Source organism: Tenebrio molitor, chromosome 1 (genome assembly GCF_963966145.1).
Source record: "Tenebrio molitor chromosome 1, icTenMoli1.1, whole genome shotgun sequence".
Lineage (NCBI taxonomy): Eukaryota > Metazoa > Arthropoda > Insecta > Coleoptera > Tenebrionidae > Tenebrio > Tenebrio molitor.
Genome location: NC_091046.1, coordinates 1,090,987 through 1,110,232, shown reverse-complemented (window position 1 = coordinate 1,110,232; position 19,246 = coordinate 1,090,987). Strand labels below are relative to the sequence as shown.

Here is a 19,246-nt window from a genome sequence, read left to right as displayed (position 1 = left end):
CCCAATTCAGCGAAAGTTGAGACATTATTGTTCTGTAATGGCGTTTCGGTGTCGGATGGCGGCCCGGATTTGGGACATTCGAATCCCGATAATTTGGCCGTCTCCTTTGTGTATTTTGTTCTAAATTTATCTCTTTTGCGCACGTCCGATGCAGTTTCTAAACGAAACAGGGGAAAAACGTATAGAAAAATGTTGGAGGGACCTGTTTCAATTGCGTTTGTTTCAAAGAAAGTATGGATAAACGCGAAGTAACGATAATTACTCGAGAGAAATTGGAAAGCGTGTTATTAATTTTATTTTGTTGCAAGATCGGCGGATAGGTCGGTTGCATTCGGAAAAACCTCACCGCGGGAACTTCTTTCCATTTCCATCAAGTCTGGCGTAACCAAACGACGATGAAAATAAATAGAACGTAATTCCTGCTTTGCAAGAAGTAGCAGACGTCTTAAATAAACTGTCCTCGGAAGCCGTTTCAAAAATATCAAACGTCTACAACTAAACAGATGGTTTGGAATTGAGGCAGGCAAGTATTAATGGCCGCCCCCAGCATCCCCATCGCGGCCCCCCGCCTCCTCCCGCCGACTGTTCCACGTATAATTAAAAGTACACATTTTACGGCGCCATTAAAACTCCTCGCAACTCCTTCCCCCCGTCGCGTTCTTTTTTCCTCTTCCTCAGGTGTGCTCGCAGCAATCTAAATAATTAACCGTCGGTCATTCCTGTCATTTTTCTCCGGCTAATTCCGTCCAACGTTGAAGATCGAGGCGGCTAATCGGCGGCAACGTGTAAAAATGAACAGTGGGTCCGCGAAGGGTGCAATTAAGGGGCGGTTGCGTGTCGGGGCGGACGCACCCATCGTAAATTCTCGCGGCCATCACGAGAAATCGTCGGTCTTCGACTTCATTAAGCCGATCGGTGCGAGAGTCGAATAACAAAGACACCGGCGGCGGCGGCGGCGGGTTTTGCTTTCTTTTCCGAATGTTAATTGTTATAAATAGTGCGTCACGACGGCGGTTGCTTATGTGGCGTTTTCATTATTCGATTCGGACGATAAAAGCGAAGGGGAAGTCACGCGATCGAGCGATTCGCACAATCGAACGATCGTTTTAAAATCGGACGCGTCGAGGGTGGGTGGGTTTTGATGGTGGAGGCCGGGGGTGGACTCGGTCGATGGGGTCGCCAGATGTAGGTTAATTCGGAATTAAAGCTCGTACTCGATGGTTGCGGGTTTTTTTTAACAACGAAAGTAAATTTTAACGAGTACGACGTGTTTCAAATCAGATAATTTCCCCGAAATACAATACTTAAAAAGAGGACTCGGCCTTCCGAAATTCATAAATTTTTCTGCACGCTTTTATTTGAAATTCGGCCGGTGAAATGCTGTGCCCGTTCATAATTTAACTTAGACGTAATTAAAAATTATCACAAAAAATGTGACGCTTTCGAACACAATATGTACGATTGTAATTTTCATAAAACCTGTAAAGGCGGCAGTTAACATTTTTTTGTTATTAATTTAATATGCATTATCACGGAAAAAATTCATATTTAATTATGTTTTTAAATTATAAATGACATAATCTATTTGGATGATTAGCAAAAAGAATTAGTTAATGAAAACATTTTGCATGTTTCACATTCAGGTGATTATGCCGTTAAATTTTAGTGCCTGTTAAACGAGTATTAGTACTCGTACCATTAAATTGTAAAAAAAATTTGCTCCAGTTATTTTGGGAAATGTAGTAAGTATGTAATAAAATAATGGAATTACGTAGTAATTTGTTTGCCCAACAAATATTTCAAAATATACAAGGTATTTCACGAGTGATAATGAGCCCGGCGGAATAGAAAATGCAACCCACAATACATCAGGAGGAAAAGCCGGATATTTATCGCCTCTGTGTCCAGGTTTACGTTCCAATGTATTGTGGGTTGCATTTTTATTCCGCGGGGCTCATTATCACTCGTGAAATATCCTGTATATATTTTTTAATATGGCAATTCTTCGATTTATATTATTTTTGAGTTACATATTTGAAAAATCTAATATAACACAGTGTGTCTTTCTCAAAGACTGCACCTAAAGTGCAGTAACGTAGTTGTAGGGGCCATAAGAAATATATGACTATGACTACGGCGTGACCAAGAATGCCTGAATCCGTTGGTAACAATGAAAATTTGAATGATTTTGGTACCACTGTAAACACATTTCCGGTTGTCAGTGTTGACAGGCAAATTTGAAATTTACCATCAAACGTTCATTATTGTAATTGCATAAACATAACCGACATAACCTAATTTTTTTAAATGTCGTGTCAAGTTAAAACATCCGGTCAGTGCCAATTAGGAGACAAAAAAACACCAAAATTTTTCAGTTGTTTCATTGCCAACAGACTCAGTCATTGTTGATCACGCTGTAAAACTACTAACTTATTCTAGTGTCTTGTGTATACAGGGTGTATCTAAAATGCGTGTGTTAATTTTAACACGTAACAGAGCTTGTTAAATGAAACGTTTTTTCTATTTGAATTTTTTACGAAAAAGCGTCACAAAATGATTTAAAATTTGGAATAAATTAGCCATCAAAATGTATACTACCCTATGAGTTGTGATAGAAACGGAGTCTTGTTAAAAAAATTACATCGTTACAGAAAAAACTAAATAATTAATAAAATTCTCGTGGTTACAAAAAAAAAAGAGACAACTAGTCTCTAATCACATAAAACAACTCGTTTGGTAAACACTGGGGGGAAAAAAATCTTAGACAACTTTTGCGAATTTTGCAAAATGTTGACGAGTTCTTTCACTGGTTAAAATTAACACACATATTTCAAATACAGCCTGTATAGTCGGAACGTTATAGATGTGGATTGGGGACTTTTCGTTAAGTTGGCACTACCAGGAAAAGTAACTAGACGCGCTTGGAATTTATGACAGATTTCTCACTAACGTACAGTTCAATCATAAGTTTTAAGCGACTTCGAATTTGACAATCCACGTCTAAAACGTTTTTACAATAAGTACAGTCGCGAGCCATAAATTTTGGTCATCAGTGTCATTTCAAAATTTGATTAGAATGTCACAAAACAAAATACAGTTAATGTTACATCATTTTCAGCTCTAAATTATAGACAGTTTGACATGTACGGAGAATAATTCGGTAGACTTTTTCGGGGAGACAATTTAAAAATTTCAAAACAACACAAAAATGTGACAGATTTTTCTGGAACATTTTTCATCTTTTTCTTTCAAACAATTTTGTCCAATCGGATCGCTCCCAAATGTGAATTTCAACCGATGACAAGCACTTGACGGATATTAATGCATTACTGCATGATTCGATAATTGTGCTTGTGCATTGATTACCGCTATTATATGCATGTCATTGGATGAAATTCAAATTTGACAGCGATCTTATTTGATAAAAATGGTGGCAATGAAATAGTCAGAATAAATTATGAACGTAGAATGATTTTTTTTTTGTATAGGGGAAGTCCGGGCAGGGGGGAACTACGGGATTGAACTAAACACCCCAAACCCGTACCACTATTTACCATTGTGTATTTCTATATTCTTATTGGCATTCGGTTGGTCTGTCATATTAAACCGTAGCGAGTTGTGTTATTGTGGTGAGCAAACTCAATAAGTCAGAAAATACTGATTCGTTTCTTTTCGCCGATTGTCCAAGTTCATTGTTTTAAAATGAAATACCTACAACTAGCGAGTTTAAAGTAAATTGTCCATAAAACGCAACGGCAGTAAAAACATTACCTTCCAAATGCAACGAAATTAAGCTCCGTTGCGTCCCAGCCTCCCCTATTTCTACATGCTACTTAAGCCTGAAGAATCTTGTATCCCTGGTCCTGTACTCTTAAATGTGCTTCATTTTTCATCCATAAGAATAGCTATTTTCAATACAAGTGAGCAAAGTAGTGCATTTAATCACGAGTACGGAAGTTGGGCGTCTGAGCCGAAGGCGAGGCAACCGTACGAAATTGAAAAAACTTTCAGTACAACATATTTGGCGCCCTCTATCCACAAACTCAAAACATTCACTTTACTCACTAGTGAGCAAATATCATTTCCTCACTAGTGATTCAATTGCCATCCAGTGAGCAAAAACCACAAAAATTCAATGATCATGGAAAAAATATTTTTTATTGTAGTTCATAGTAGTTGATCTTTTTTCATAAATAAAAAATTAGTACCTACTGATAATATCGAAAAATTACTGTAATTGCTTATTATACACGTATGCTCTTACAAACAATATTGTTGTATCAATAAATATTACTTTATGCTTGATGGTTTCTGATATTTGTTAAATTGTTTTCGAAATGGAGTACTCCTTATTTTTATGTAGGAAATCTTATATGGGAATTTGGGTCGATAATTGGGGACACTTGTAAGCTCACTAAAATTAATCACTCCTACATTATTGAAGTGTCCACTCTAGTTTTCCGCTTTCCACAAATCTAATCAATCGACATTTAATGTCGCTCGAACCTGTTGGTATTTCAGCAGTCATTATATTAGAGAAGACATTTTTCTTTGTTTGCCTGAAATGTTTGTCCTCTTTTTAACAGTCGCTTCATTCATTTTAAATTCGCTTTCGCCTTCCTTCCGCGGCTTGTTTCCTCATTTTACAACCTCCCCCTTTTACTATCTTTTTATCTCTTCTTCTCAGTTGCCCTCCTCCAGATCCCACTATTCCTCGAATGACTCGATGATCAGCGCTGCACCCTGAACCCCATTCGAGCCGGGGGTGGTCCGTGCTAGTCGACGAGGTGCGTGGTATCGGATTATTTTTAAGTCGTCCACTAAAACCACCTATTGCCCCGCTCGTAACCGGAGGATAATTCAATTTTTAACGAAAAAGCGATAAGGAACTCGTAATTGAATATTTTATTATTTGCATGCGCAAGCAGGTTTATGATGTAATTAAAGTGGCGGCAATAAAAAAATCCACTTTCCGGATGGGCGTATTCCGACAACAAGATTTTTTTTCGCCCCCTTAAAACCGGCTTATTTAAATAAATTAATAAGTAAACCGGCCGGCGGGTTACAACAAACATTAATCATTCCCATAAATACTAAACGAAGGCGAAATAAAAATGAACGCTAATGGATAATAATTATCATTGATTTATCATTATTCGAAACGAAATTACCATAAATAATTGTACCAGAGCGGGATGATAAATTTAACGGTAATGAAAGTTTTATGTGCGATTATTATTTATTAAGTTGTTATTTGTCGGACGGGCCGTCACGGCGGTTGGCGGTTTTAATCCCCCTGAACGAGGGGGTCAGAGCAATTTGAAGGGTTGTGGACATGGATAAATGTACAATAACATGTAATTACGTTGTAAAAGTGGTCAAATTGGGAAGCAAAGCTCTGGTGGTTTTTCTTGTGACCCGGCGCATCCACCATTTATTATTTCAACAAAAGTAATAAATGGTGGTGACGAAATTTTTGAAATAACTCGGAGTGAACAGTTCTTCGTTGTTTCTCGTTTCTCTTTGTGAAATATACGAAAGAGTGAATTTCCATTTAGTCCAAGTTTAGCTCATTAGCGTACCCCTTCGGATTGGGGCCCCGAACTGTTCACCTCCAGTCCGCCCCATAAATCTCGCAACAATGCTTTATTCCTCGATATTATTTCCGCAGACTGATATAAGCATTGCCGAGTCGCACCTCTGGCGCCTTAACAAAGGCGTCAAAACGGTAATAAATGGCTTAATTTCGCGTGTCTGAGCTGCAATCGAAAGAATAAATTACAAGTCTGAGCCCAAATGAACCCGTGTTCGGCTAATGAGTGTTAGAAAATCACGCGAGCCATCTGATTATCTCGCACAGGGACGTACTCATCAAAATCCCATTATGCAAAAGCGGCGATTTTTCGGAGAACCCGGTCGGCCATCTTGTTATTAACACCGGCAAGCCGGAGTTCGTATACCCGTCATAATTAGGAGTGGGAGTTGTGCCGGAGTCGGTATCGATAACTTGGAGAATGGTTTATGCGAACTTGTTGAGGAATTAACTTTAATGTGTCTTGGGAAATAATAAAACCGCACGTAATGATCCCGAGGGAGGGAGCTTGCGGGCGAATTTTTCTCCGCCACAGAATAATCTGTAATATTAAAGTTGGATTTTATTTTGTTTGGGCCGCAACACAGTTTTTGACGTTCTCAATCAGTCACAGTTTAATTGTCACAAAATACTAATTATTTATTGTATTCTTTTTGTATAAGCGGGAAGTTTTCGCGCACGAGCGCAACGAGTGTTCAAGTATCTCGTTGCACGCAGCGAGAACAACGAACACTTGAGACGCGTAATGTGTGTGTAAAAATAACAGCTATTTTCAATACAAGTGAGCAAAATAGTGCATTTAATCACGAGTACGGAAGTTGGGCGTCTGAGCCGAACGCGAGGACCCCAATCGTACAAGTGATGCACATTTGCTCATGCGTGTTGAATTTGATTTTTTCCATGAAAAAGAGTCGCGGAATCGAAATTTCGGGCAGGAATTTTTTGTCACTTTTTGAATTTTGAGTTAATTGCAGTTAATCGGGTTTCACTTGCTGTCTACCCCCTTGGCGCCCTTTATCGACAAACTGGCAAAACATTCACTTTGCTCACTAGTGAGAAAATATGATTTCCTCACTGGTGATTCAATTGCCATCTTTGCTCACTATTTTCAGCAAAACCACTAAAATTCAATGATTTTTTTAAATTTTGAAATAATTTTTCATCGCGTATTGATCGGCGCGATGCGCCGCCCCCGATTGATGCCCCGGTCCGAAATAAAAAATAATCCTTGTCAGATGGCGACTGTCGCTATTTTTCATTTTGTGTATATTCGCCGTCCTTTCGGAATAAGATTTTTCGTGGTCGGCGCTCCGTCTTGGCTAGTTTAGTGCGACACGGCCCCAAGACTATTTTTCACGATGACAGGTGGACAGAGGCATGTTGATAAGGCCGTGTTCCAACAAGGATATAGTGCCCATTGCGCTCGTCAACGCAGATGGCCCAGATAACAACCATTGAATTAAATAAATCGGTAGATCTTCGTCGGTTTTTATTGTTATGGCCATCATGACCCAAATGATATTTATCTGGATTTAAATTTAAGACGCGCCGAACAAATGGCCGCCATTTTTAAACCTCGTTCGCCTCACCCGACTGGAAGACGATGAAGAAATGGACAAAAAAAAACACAGAAAACTCCTGAATTGCACACAAAACAGGCGGCGGGTTTAGCAGAGTGCCTCACCCATTAAAAATTAATAGTGACTGCAGAATAGCAACTATTCCGTAATTCCCTCAACAATAGTAAAAGCGGCGCAAGAAGAAGAAATTTCAGCTAACGACCGAGTTTCCGATTCCAACGCTCTAGTTTCTCTACGAATATTAAATTTCTTCGAGATTAATATTGTTAATTTCAGGTTAATTAATGGCGTTGTTTAGTCAACATCTCGAGATTTAAATTTTAACTTTAATTAAACAACAATAAATTTTGCGTTGTGCCCTCGGGTAACGAAAGCGATGCGTTCTTGTTTATGCAAGCTAGCTGATAGAACACGTGCACTGCGCCATTATGAAATAACAACGAGCCAAAGTGTTACGTTGGCAATTGTGAACGGTAATCGATGTGTTGTTCGCCAGAGGATAGTTATTACTGAATGTTTTCACTACTTATTACACGTAAATAGCAATTTCCGTTTTCTTTTATGTTTTTAATCAAAGGTGTTTTTTTTTAAATTTTTTTATGTGTTTTCGTATTGTAAACGTATAAGATTGTGTAAATCACCGACAGAGTAAGAATCTTCTTCTTCTTCTCTTCTTATCGTTGCAACTTTCAGTTCAAGTGAAATCAAGTAATGAGAGTTATGAATTGACATTTTTCTATTTTTGTTTTTTTCAATATCCACAAAACATTTTTGTTCGATTCCTCCCTAGAAAGTGAGTCTGTATCCATAGTTACCAGTGGGTGAAGGTTTCTCTTTCGTTCACTTCACTTTTGTTCATCGTTTTTCGCTCACTGTTTTTCAGTCACTGGTTTTCATTCACGCATAATTGTGTAAATTTTTGCACATCTTTTTAATCACATAATTTTAATTTTTTTAGGCATTTGGTACCTCGCGGCACTTGCCTCTTCCAGAACATCATCAGGAAGATATAACTCTTCATCCATTTCCACAATTTCCACAACGTGCACACACCCACTTTATTGACGTAACAGATAACAGATCCATCCAAAAATGTGATGTATTTTTATTTGCCATTTACCTCGAATAAAACCAAATACAGAACCGAGAGTAAGGCCGCTTTCGTTCACTTGAATTGCATCATCATGCAATTCGCGTGAACGAAAGCTTTGCCGTCCTCACTTTCACTGTAAATAACTACAGTTACTGGTTGGTATTTATTTCCTAATTGTCATGTAATTTCCCAAATAATTCCAATTACAGGTTCCGAATCGAGCGAAATCGGAGAATTCTTTCCATTCTGATTTTGAAAACGGGAGACCGACAACCTAGTCCTGCTCCTCCTCCCTCTCCCAAAACGGAAGTTTTCGTCCACACACAATTGTCACTCGTCACATTCTCCATTTTCCCCCTCTCGATCGATAAACTCGTTCACAACAATAAACCGGGAATAATTCTGGACACGACCCTCGCAATAATTAGTAAACGTCACAGAGCCGGAAGTGCAATATTTTTATTAAAAAAGTTGGGAACTGCAAAACTTGAGCGAGAATTGCGAATATTTAACGATGGATTGTTCGTAAACTGTTAGTTTTAAATAATCCGGTCGACGTTCCGATCCGGGGCCCGGACCAACCAACAAAACAACAAGAAAATATTTTTCCTCTCCGTTTTACGATTCAGTGTGCGAGTGTGTGTGTGTGGGTGGAAATGCGGTCAAATTCAAACGTAGCATGTTGCGTCCGGCCGTAAAACCGCAAGCCTTTGTTCTCGTCTCTCTTTGCTCCTGTCCGGACATGCTGGAATTCGACGGTTTCGCTAATAATTCAGTAATTAAATACTAGACGCGATCAAATATTTACGAGGTATCGGTCTTGCCTGAAAAATTCACGACATGTATGGCAAATAGTTGAGAGGTTCGCTGTTTTAAATGCGAGGGAGGAATTCTCCGAGGTGCTTCAGCTTTCGCTCACTACTCGGTCCTCTTGCAAGGTAATATGTATAATGAAAATAGAGCAAAGGAAACACTCTAGTTAGTGGTGAATACTGCATCAGAATACGTTCTGCAGTTCTTTAGTTATAATCGCCCAAGTGATACATACGTAGATATAAATTTTCTCTTTTTAGGATAAGTTTTGGTTTGTTTGTGTCGCGGTTGCCAAGTGGGATTTAAGAGGTGTTTTATTGGTTTGTTCGGGTAATTTTCGCAAAGAAAGTCTGTGATGAGGAGAGAAACAACAAAAGAAAATAAGCAAGCGGCGTCCCCTCGCTGTAAATCAGCTGCACGGGGCGACTTCCTCCGGGCTGTCAACCCCGCCGATTGGTTATAATTTCGGCACGTCTCCTCTGTCCAATATATCCCAATATGCACCCTAACAGGAATGGATGGTAATACGTACTCGTTACATCAGTTTCAATAATAACTGATCATAATCCACGACACATTAGTCAATTGAGAGGCGCATCCCGGACGTCCATCACCCGAACGGATATCAGTCTGATTTCATTATTAATCCATTATGTTCCCGGCCACTCCGGCCGCCCATAACCAATCTAATCACCGCGGAGCTCCGGCCTCGAACACCTTCCGGATTTCAAATTTTTCGTCTCTTCCGTGCGTGCGTTCGTCCTCCGGGCGCCGATCGAGACACCGGAGTGTCTCTGGTGCGGGTGCCGGGCGCGGGACATTAATCACTTCCCCACCGGAAATCCTCGGTCCTGGTACACGGGATAAGTTGGCGGCGACCCCAGGCGTTAATTACGACACCGGGATTTTACCATACGCAGTTTGTCACGGCTCCTCTAATTATTACGTCACCGGGAATGGGACAAGGTGGATTGTGGGGCGGAGGGGCACGTTTAAAACGTGCGTTATTAAATTTTTGCCCAGGAAAAATTCGGCAGCGGGGGTGGGGGGGTGGTGGTCTCCGTCGTAATTGTTATGTAACGGTGTATTAGCGCGAAATTAATTTGGTAATAAATGGTGGATGCGCCGGGATAGTGATAGTGATTTTTCAGTCACGTGATTCAGTTTAAAAATCGTACGTTGTTAACATATTATGTGAAGAGAGCAGGGCCTGAGACGGTGCCCTGAGGCGCTCCTCTGCTGGATACAATTTTTTTTGGTCTGTTCCGGGCAGGGTAGCCTTCCCGATCCATCAATTATTTTCGGACGAATGGTAATAGCCACCGTCAGAGATGATGAATACGGCGGAATAAAAGATTTTCCGCTTTTTAACCGGCCATAAAATCGCAACTCTTGATCAAAGCGAACAGTTACATAAAATTAAACTTCAAACACGACAGCCGAAAACGAGACCTCCGGGCACCGATCCTGTGCCCCCGAAACCGTTCTTTGTTTCGTTCCGGCGTTGCGTAAAATAAACAATTTTTGACGTATGCACCGCGTCAAAGGGCCCCGTCGAGAGCAGCCGCCGCCGCCACCACCGCCGCGCTCCGAAATTGAATTATTCGCAATCGGTGAGACTGATCTTGACTTATAGTCCGATTTAATGCCGTTGCGTCTTTCCCGGAAATGAATATTACGTTTTCAGATTTTTTTCTCTTCGCCATCGAAGAATTCGGCTTTCGGGGATTTACGGCCGTCGCGTTACTTCCGCCCCGGTTGGCGAAGAAGGGACTCGATTAATTCTTTTCGAGGGACATGTATATATTCATGTGTAAATACGGGCCTGGATGGTTGACCGCGAGCGGGATCCCTCATCAATCATCCAGGCGCTGAGCTCGTTACCGCGTCTTTATCGATGGCTCTTTCGCCGTATCTAGCTGATGGTCGCCGATAGGAGAGCCACTAGTCGCTTGATAAATGCACTTTAATGGACAATCATGACCGGTTTGGATGTCGGCACATTCCCGGTAATGTCCACTCATCTGTTGGGGGAGATGGGCGGTTTGGCGGCGGCGGGGTGGCTCAAGATCGAGACCCTTCACGAAGAATTTTCACCGGCTTTTTTTTTTGGAGGCTGCTAAGTTACAAACCCGTCGTGAGAGAAGAAAACCGACGAATCAGCTTTGAGTAAATGAAGCTGCAATTTACTAATTAGTAAGTAGTAAGAATGAACGAGCTTTCATACCGACTCGCACCCTCTACCCTCTCCCTGTCCTGGGGTTGATTAACGGCCGATTCGCTTAACAAGCCGATTAGTTTTGTGTTCCCGCGGCTATTACTGCTCTGCTCGCTTATCCGAAAGAGAATATTAAATCAGGTTTTTCGGAAACTCGACGAAAATTAAAAAAAAAATGCGAAAGGAGAACATTTGGTTTGTTGTGAGAACAACACGATACGTTCAGAATGAATAATATTTCAGGTCCTAGAGTGTGAACTAAAACTTCAACAATTTTCCAAATAAGAGCTAATACCATTAAATGTGATGTTTTCTTTGTGAATGACACATTTTTAAATCAAAAAGCGTGGCCAAAACGTTTTTGTGTCCTACAGAGCACTGAGGGTAACAATCATGCACTCCTGAGGTCCATATACTATTTTTGAAGTGAAAACTACATACCTTTTATTCCCGGGCAGTGAATTAGTTTCATGCGATACGGTAAAAGCGTTCGCAGCTTAGCGAAAATCGTTCGCAGCACGACACGGCAAGCTAAAATCTCGAGAGTGGAGATTTTTTGCGGAGCGAGCGAACAACAATCAACTGTGCGTCACTTGTCACTTTTCAATTTTCACTGTTCATTGTGTTGTGACCTGACTGACCTCAGTGCAGAGCTGCAGGAGTAGCTGTATATAATATAGTTATAAAGACACGACAAATATTGTAAGTTTACAGATGGATGTAGGATTTAATACGTAATTCTCAATTATATGGCTTCAACAATTCATCTATTGGAAAAATTTGTGTAGCAAAATGTGAAGAAGAAAATAGACAAATTATTATCATAATACAGGGTATTGCTATGACTATTTCCTTCGAAAAATTTAAGCCAATCAAAAAGCTCGAATATTTGAATTTTAGCCAATAGCGATTGAATTACAGCGATAACACTGCACTAGTGCAATTATCGATAATTTGCACTAGTGTCAAATTTTCTCGTAGTCCTAATTAAAAAATCATTTGGTATTAAAGTCTATTTTTTCCTGGTAGGCGCGTGCGTGCGCATCTCCGAAAGGTAGAATCACATAGCTAAGATTTTTAGCAGGATGCAGGAATTGTTAGTATTTTTGGTTGCATATTATCTAGGGGGATCGGTATTTGTGGTTGCAGATTAAAACTCATGTTTATGATTTAATGTTTCTATAATTTGTAAAATGTAAACAAAAAAGTTTATGAATCAACTCGTGGAAAAATTGATAACAAATATTATATGTACAACATTTTTTATTTTATACACACAGGAGTTAAATTGGGTACAAAACAACTCGATACTTTTGGATTCAATCGTTAATTAAAAAAATAAAATAAAATAATCAACACCGCACTTTTCACCTAAAAAAAAATACAGTGACATCGACAATAATTGTCAGTTCACATGAAAGCGGCAAAAATTTCATAACATGGACATGGCCTGCTTCGACAACAATCATTTCTAATAACCATGTATCTTGCAAGATAAAAGGTCTCCCTTCTTGGCGTATTTTTTTTATTTCCCGTAAATATCTTCTTCGCCAAGATATGTCTTCTCTTTCTATTAACAGGCTTTTTCTGTTTCGTTATTTGTGCTATTTGAAATAAACATAGATTTAAATGTTTACAGTTAATTGAAAACAATGTATGTACTTACTTAAATTTTAATTCATGTAAAACATTATAAAGCTTAGAACGACTGATGTTTGGAATTTCTTCATTGTTTTGCACTTCCCTGTACACAGCATCAATTGTAGGAATTCTGTTTGCAGAGAAAAATGAGTGCACTGTTTTTCGAATGAGATATTTTTGATGTTCATCCATTTCCTATCAGGTTTCTTCGGTGCCTGTAATTGCCCACACTTCTTTTCTTCCGCCAAGTATCATTGAATGGTTCTAAATCCACAACCTTCAACACAAAGTAATTAAGCTGTGATACAACCAAAAAAAACTCAGAAATCAATACCAGTATAATCTGCAGTTTTTTCCATTTGAGCCGTCTTGGTTAACTCGGCAAAATCCTTGGAGATCCCACGAAATACTTTAACGATCATTTCTTTCTCGGCTTGTAAGAAATTTGCTATAAATATGAATTAAAAAAAAAACTGTTACTTGATGTTAGCATAAATCCAACTTACACCGTTTGGTGATCAAAATTAAGACATCTTGTTGACATATAAAAACTTCTTAACCTCTAAGAACTAAGAACTGTTTTTTTAATAAATAAACGGACACAACACAAAATACACACAAAACACGAAAGGAAAACTAAGACACGATGAAACAAAAATGGCAGCTTGGACCTGATTGACAGTACAGAACACTGTAATATTGCACATTTCTCTAGTGTAAGTAGAAAAATAAAGTAACCAATAGGAAAGTCGCATTTCGTTGCAGGATTTTGTAAATGCGCACGCACGCGCCTACCAGGAAAAAATAGACTATAATTTTATATTTTAAAAAGAATTACGTTTATTTGTATTTACTTATGTAAATTTTTCTCAGGAAATAGTCTGCCAAAATATCCTCCCGTGCATGTCAAATTGTCGATAATTTGACATGCACTCGGGATATTACTAGTGAAAACTTGTTTTCTGTTCAATATAATAAACCATCGTCAAGAAAATAAAACTGAAACCTAACCTCACAAATTTTGCTAGTCTGTTTACCTCTAAAAGCGGACGTATTGGCGGTTTTTATTGAAAAATACAGAGTTTTGATGTTTATTAAGGGTTATTCTGTATCGAGTACGTTAAAAGATTGGATATTATCAGGCCTTTAAATCTAGGGGACAAATTTGCTGTTCTGTAACTTCAGAATAACGGAGACCGATAAAATGGTAAAATTTGTTGTGAATTGAGAATTGTTGATTGCGAACGAGCCCTAGCGCTTGCGCACTGATCATTAAATTCATATTTGACAGTGTTAGTATTTAATACAAGTGAGGTTAAGGTAAACAAGATTGAATGTTGAAAAGACAGCAATAATTGTGGAAGGCAAATATTTGGATTAATTTTTTTAATTTTTGCTCCCGATGTTTGACCATCTAGTGTGGTGTGAACCTGATGTGAAAATGTCTAAACTTGACAATGATGGTAAAGCAATGATCTCAATGTAATAATAAATGCTTTTTCCAACGTCAAGTCTGAAAATGACATTTCCATCACTCAATTTAGAGATGAAAGTAGGCGTTTGCATCACATGTGAGGAAAGTAAATCACTTCCCTCACTAGTGGGGAAAGTAAAACAAAAATTTGATCCCCATTTAGGTATGTACATACTTTCTTTAAAATAACGTTCAAATATACATTTGTAAGAATTCTTTATTAACAATTAGCACTTACAAAGATACTTAACTTTTTTATCAGTATTATAGAAATTAAATGTACAATTTTTTACACGAATTAAAACTCCAAATGTTCCTGTTTTTTTCTTCTAAATAACGTGTCGGTACAGAGCTTGACGTTGAAGCCAAACTAGCGCTTCTTACTACTTGTCTCCATCTCAGTAACGCATTGTATTCCTTTCCGTAGCGTGCTTGAGATTTTATAGATAATAACTCCAAAGATACCTAGTTCGCTGCTTCTTTAATTTCTGTATTTGGTAAATTTACAACACTATCTTCTACTTCCATCACTATTTGTTTAGTAAATTCTGATTGATTTTCAAGTTTTGGTAAAAACACGACTTGACATTCATTAATTAAATTTTATTGTTTACTGTGAGCATGGAAACGTGATTTTCAAATTTTACTTGTATGTTGATTTGTATAAAATAATAAATTGATAATACCTATGCAAGATAAACCGAAAGCTCTTGACGTTGGAAAAAATAGTATGTTATATACGTGAGGAAAGGTCCATTGCTAAACTTGAATGATTAGATCAACTCGCTATCGCTCGTGATCCAATTGTCATTCTCGTTTAGCAATGCATCCCTTTCCTCACTTATATAACAATATACTATATTTTGCCCTACGGGCTTTCGGATTCCTGATTACAAAACATAAACATAAAAATAACAATTTATTGTTCTCCCTCCATTCTCTCTATTCTTTCTCTCCTCTTCCTTATTCTTTCATCCATCTCCCTGCCGTCTTCGCTCCATATTTCTCCCCATTCCCTTCTCTTTTTCTCTCTCATTTCGCCGCATGTGTTCGATCTTCTCACTGTCCTCGCGTCACCTCCTGCACCTTCTCTCTCTCTTCTCCTTCCTTCCCATTATTTTCCTCTCTCACACACACTCTCTCCCCTCCTTATTGTACTTCGATTCTCTTATTCTCTCTCTTCTCTCTTACTTTTCTGTGTCTTTGTCCCTCAACCTTTTTATTCACCTTCTCCTTGTACATTTTCTCGCCGGGTCGTCTTCTTATTCTCTCCTTCTTCTAGCAAATTTTCTTCAGTTTCTCCTGTCTCTTATCCCATCTAAACCAGTCCCCGTTTATCTGTATTTTCCTGTATCCTATTTTCACCCTTTTTCCTCTATCTCTCTCCTCTCTGGCCAACTCTCTTAACTTCTTTTGTGTTTCCCTTTCTTCTTTTGTCAAATCGTCATCTATATACATCCTCTCACCTTTTTTTTCCTTTAGCTTACTCTTACTTAGCATTATGTTCTTCTTCTGCTTCCAACTTTCTATTTTTGCCAGCATCATCTTATCTTGATTTATTTTGAATGCTTTCTTTACATTCACTTTCACCCCTATCTCCCTTTCTAACCATTCTTCCACCCCCCTCTCTAAATTTCCGCTTATTGCCCCTATTCCAGTTATTATAACATTATTCTTTCTCTCCTTCTTTTCTCTTAGTTCCATCTTTTCCTCTATCATTTCCATCCTTTTCATCCAATCTGCCTTCTCCAACTGCCCTTTTTCTTCTCTTCCTCTCATCTCCTCTCTCACTGTCGTTAATTCTTTCCTTAGCTCCCCATTCTCCTCTCTCACTGCCGCTAATTCCTTTCTTAGTGTTTTTATCTCCTCTCTCATCTCTCTTATCATGGTTGTTTTCATTTCCTTATCCATTTCCTTGCTTTGATTTTCTTCTTCGCTTCTATTTGGTGATCTTCTCGTTCTGGAACTATTTCTGAGTGGGTTCTTGCCTTCTTTCGACGTTCTACCCTCTTCTCTTTCTCTCTTGCTGCTTTCTTTCCTTACTTCTGACGATTTCAGCATGTGCTCTCTTTCTTGCTCTCCCTCCTTCTCTCTCGCTGCCGCTAATTCCTTTCTTCGTGCTCTGCTCTCCTCTACTATTCCCGCCATATTCTCTTTTATCTCTCTGAGCACTGTTCCTATTTTATTCTCTATTTCTTTGCTTTGATTTCTTTCTTCGCCTGTACTTCGGGATCTTTCGGTTCTGAAACTCTTTCTGAATGAGTTCAGGCCTTCTTCCGACATCCTACCCTCTTCTCTTTCTCTCTTGCTGCTTTCTTTCCTTGCTTTCGGCGATTTCGGCATGCCCTCTCTTTCTTGCCCGCTGTCTTCTGCTTGTCACCTCTCACTCACTCGTCGTTGTTTAGGTTTGTTATCGCTGCACTTTTTCCACGTCTGCTCGCTATCGCTGCCAAACCAGGAATCCCAATGTATTAATCAATATTAATAACGGAAATTAATATTTATAGTGGGAGAAACTAAAAACGTCTGTCTCATGCTGTGATTACGTCTGTTGAAAAGTGGGGTTATGTCCAGGTACAGATCATTCAATGTCAAAATCACCATGTAATTCTCAACAGAAATGAAGAATGCAGGAAATGGTCATTTGTCAGTTAGAGAACTGCGAAAAATACCTGGGAATTACTAAACGTAATCAGACTTTTCAATTAATTGCATTGATTAATACAAATATTTTCAGATAAAAACTAATTGGACAGCAAGAAACATGACGTTCAGAAAAATGTTTTATAGAGGTTGGAAAGGCAAAAGGCATGAAACTAGAACACTAGCCAAAATATACAACAAAATAGCACAAATAGGGTTAACCGAACAATGAATTTATGTACATCAAGAAACAAACATATTTGCAAACAGGGTTTACTACAGAATTCTTCCACCTTTGTGATCTAAATCGGCCTTGACATGAATACCTCACAAATTTTACCTCTAAAAGCGGACATATTTGCAGTTTCTATTGAAAAATACAGATTTTTGATGATTATTTAAAAACACCATCGGATTTAAATAATATTAATTATTTATGCCTTGCTCCTTATTCCTCCAAGTACTATCATCCATAATAATATAATTTATGGAATACATATTACTTAAAATCAAAAACGAGCGTTATAGAAGTTTCCACTTCTGTCGTGCGGTCTTAAGCACACACTCTTTTTTATTGTCATGTTTTTTTTTTACAATCCAAGTAAGTTTCTGTAGCACTTGTCACCGATGCGGTCTTAACCATCAACTTCAACTTTCTAGTTGACAATTCGCAGGTGGCACGCACTAATTGGGGTGGATAAAATGGGGCGCGCGCCCTTTGACAATGTTATCTTCTACCGTAATAAATACCGCTCGCCCCCCCGACGAACCGGGGGGAAAAACCACTCGATTTTATATACATTCGGTTTTTGTTGTTTTCTGTGTTAATTTGATTGCAAAGCCGTGCTTTCAAATGTCGGAGAAAAGTGCTTTATGTGGGAGCTTTGTGATGGAAACGTATTGCCGGGAATTCGAGATATCAACCTGCAACACGGTCTCCGACTTCATGACCGATGTTTTATTCGTTTGTCGCTCGAATTTCACCCCATTCACCGCACCCTCAACTCAAATTCCGAAATTAAATTAATTTTTAACTAGCGACGGCAAATCGATCGATCGGTACAAAGTCCTCACCCACCTCTCAACTCCCACGGTATTCTTCCACTTTATTCAGATAAATAAGTTGCGTTTCTTTGGTTGTGCACAATTAGTTTTTTCCGAACGTGTGGGTACCTCAAGGATCTAACGTGGGTACATTGTTATTCCACCAGAAAAGGTACCGTCGACGTGCTGAGCTTTTTGCAAACAATTCTTAAGAACCGTTCGACCACCTGGACTGTTTTCAAGGGGTTACCAGTCAGAGGTCACGAGTAACATGATTTACCGCTTTCTAGATTCAATCTAATTTTTTTAAGTAGCGCAAAATTTATTATTCTAGTTTTATAGGTGTAAATTTGCGGACGCTACCCCCTAAGAAAGCCGCCACCGAATCGCTCAAACAAACACGGAATCGCAATCAATGAAAATCGGTTTAGACCGGGCTTTATCGAACCACCCCTAATCCCTATCTGTGTCTGTTCTGGACTGTTTAGGACGCCCCTTTTTAATGGACACAAAAATACCAGCGTCGAAATTTCCGATTCGTCCCGACGCAACGCCAAATGCAACAATAAAATCTATCAGGAGATTAATCTGATTTGTATGGGCTAGGTATAGTATGATAAATCGTTTTATTTCGTTCTGTTCGAAAAAAAAAATTTTTTTCGAGGGGAAACGTCTGCATTATGTGCCGATCAATCTCTATTACGTCAAATTGTCTGTTACTGCGAACGTATGGGGGTAGCGAGGCAAAGCCTGCTTTATCCGCGTTTTAACAGCCATAAAAAATAAATAGGGGGTTTAGCCGAGTGGCCGCGACTGCATTTCGGGGGGCGGCGGTTGTTTGTTTGTTTTTATTGGGCCCGGGGCATATTTTTATGGGGACTAGATAAATCGCGATAAGACGGAATCGTACAGTCGCGTGCAAAGCTAATGTCGCCGGGACTAATCGCAAAAATTGATGGCCGCGTCCGGTTCATAATTTCCCGGTTTTTATCGGCGGAGGGGCGGCAATTATCGAACTGCATGACAAGAAGTTATCTCGCGGCGGAATCTGTCGACGCGTGTCGTGGCGGCGGGGGCGGCGGTCCGATCACGGCCGAGATTAGGTCCGTTATTAGCGAGCGTTGGAATAAAAGTCGGAAGTTCTCCG

The 19,246-nt window shown here is 39.2% G+C and overlaps 2 long non-coding RNA genes across 3 annotated transcripts in view; one reads left to right on the top strand and one right to left on the bottom strand.

Moving 5' to 3' along the window:
- LOC138131015 (uncharacterized) overlaps window positions 1-19,246 on the top strand; it is a 118,212-nt gene that overhangs the window by 45,283 nt on the left and 53,683 nt on the right. The gene's annotated exons all lie outside the window — the stretch shown is intronic.
- Window positions 12,460-13,766, bottom strand: LOC138134211 (uncharacterized). The gene is made up of 4 exons (XR_011160673.1): window positions 13,445-13,766; window positions 13,273-13,386; window positions 12,964-13,215; window positions 12,460-12,901 (listed from the first exon to the last, which is right to left on the bottom strand). It is a non-coding gene; the product is annotated as an uncharacterized lncRNA (long non-coding RNA).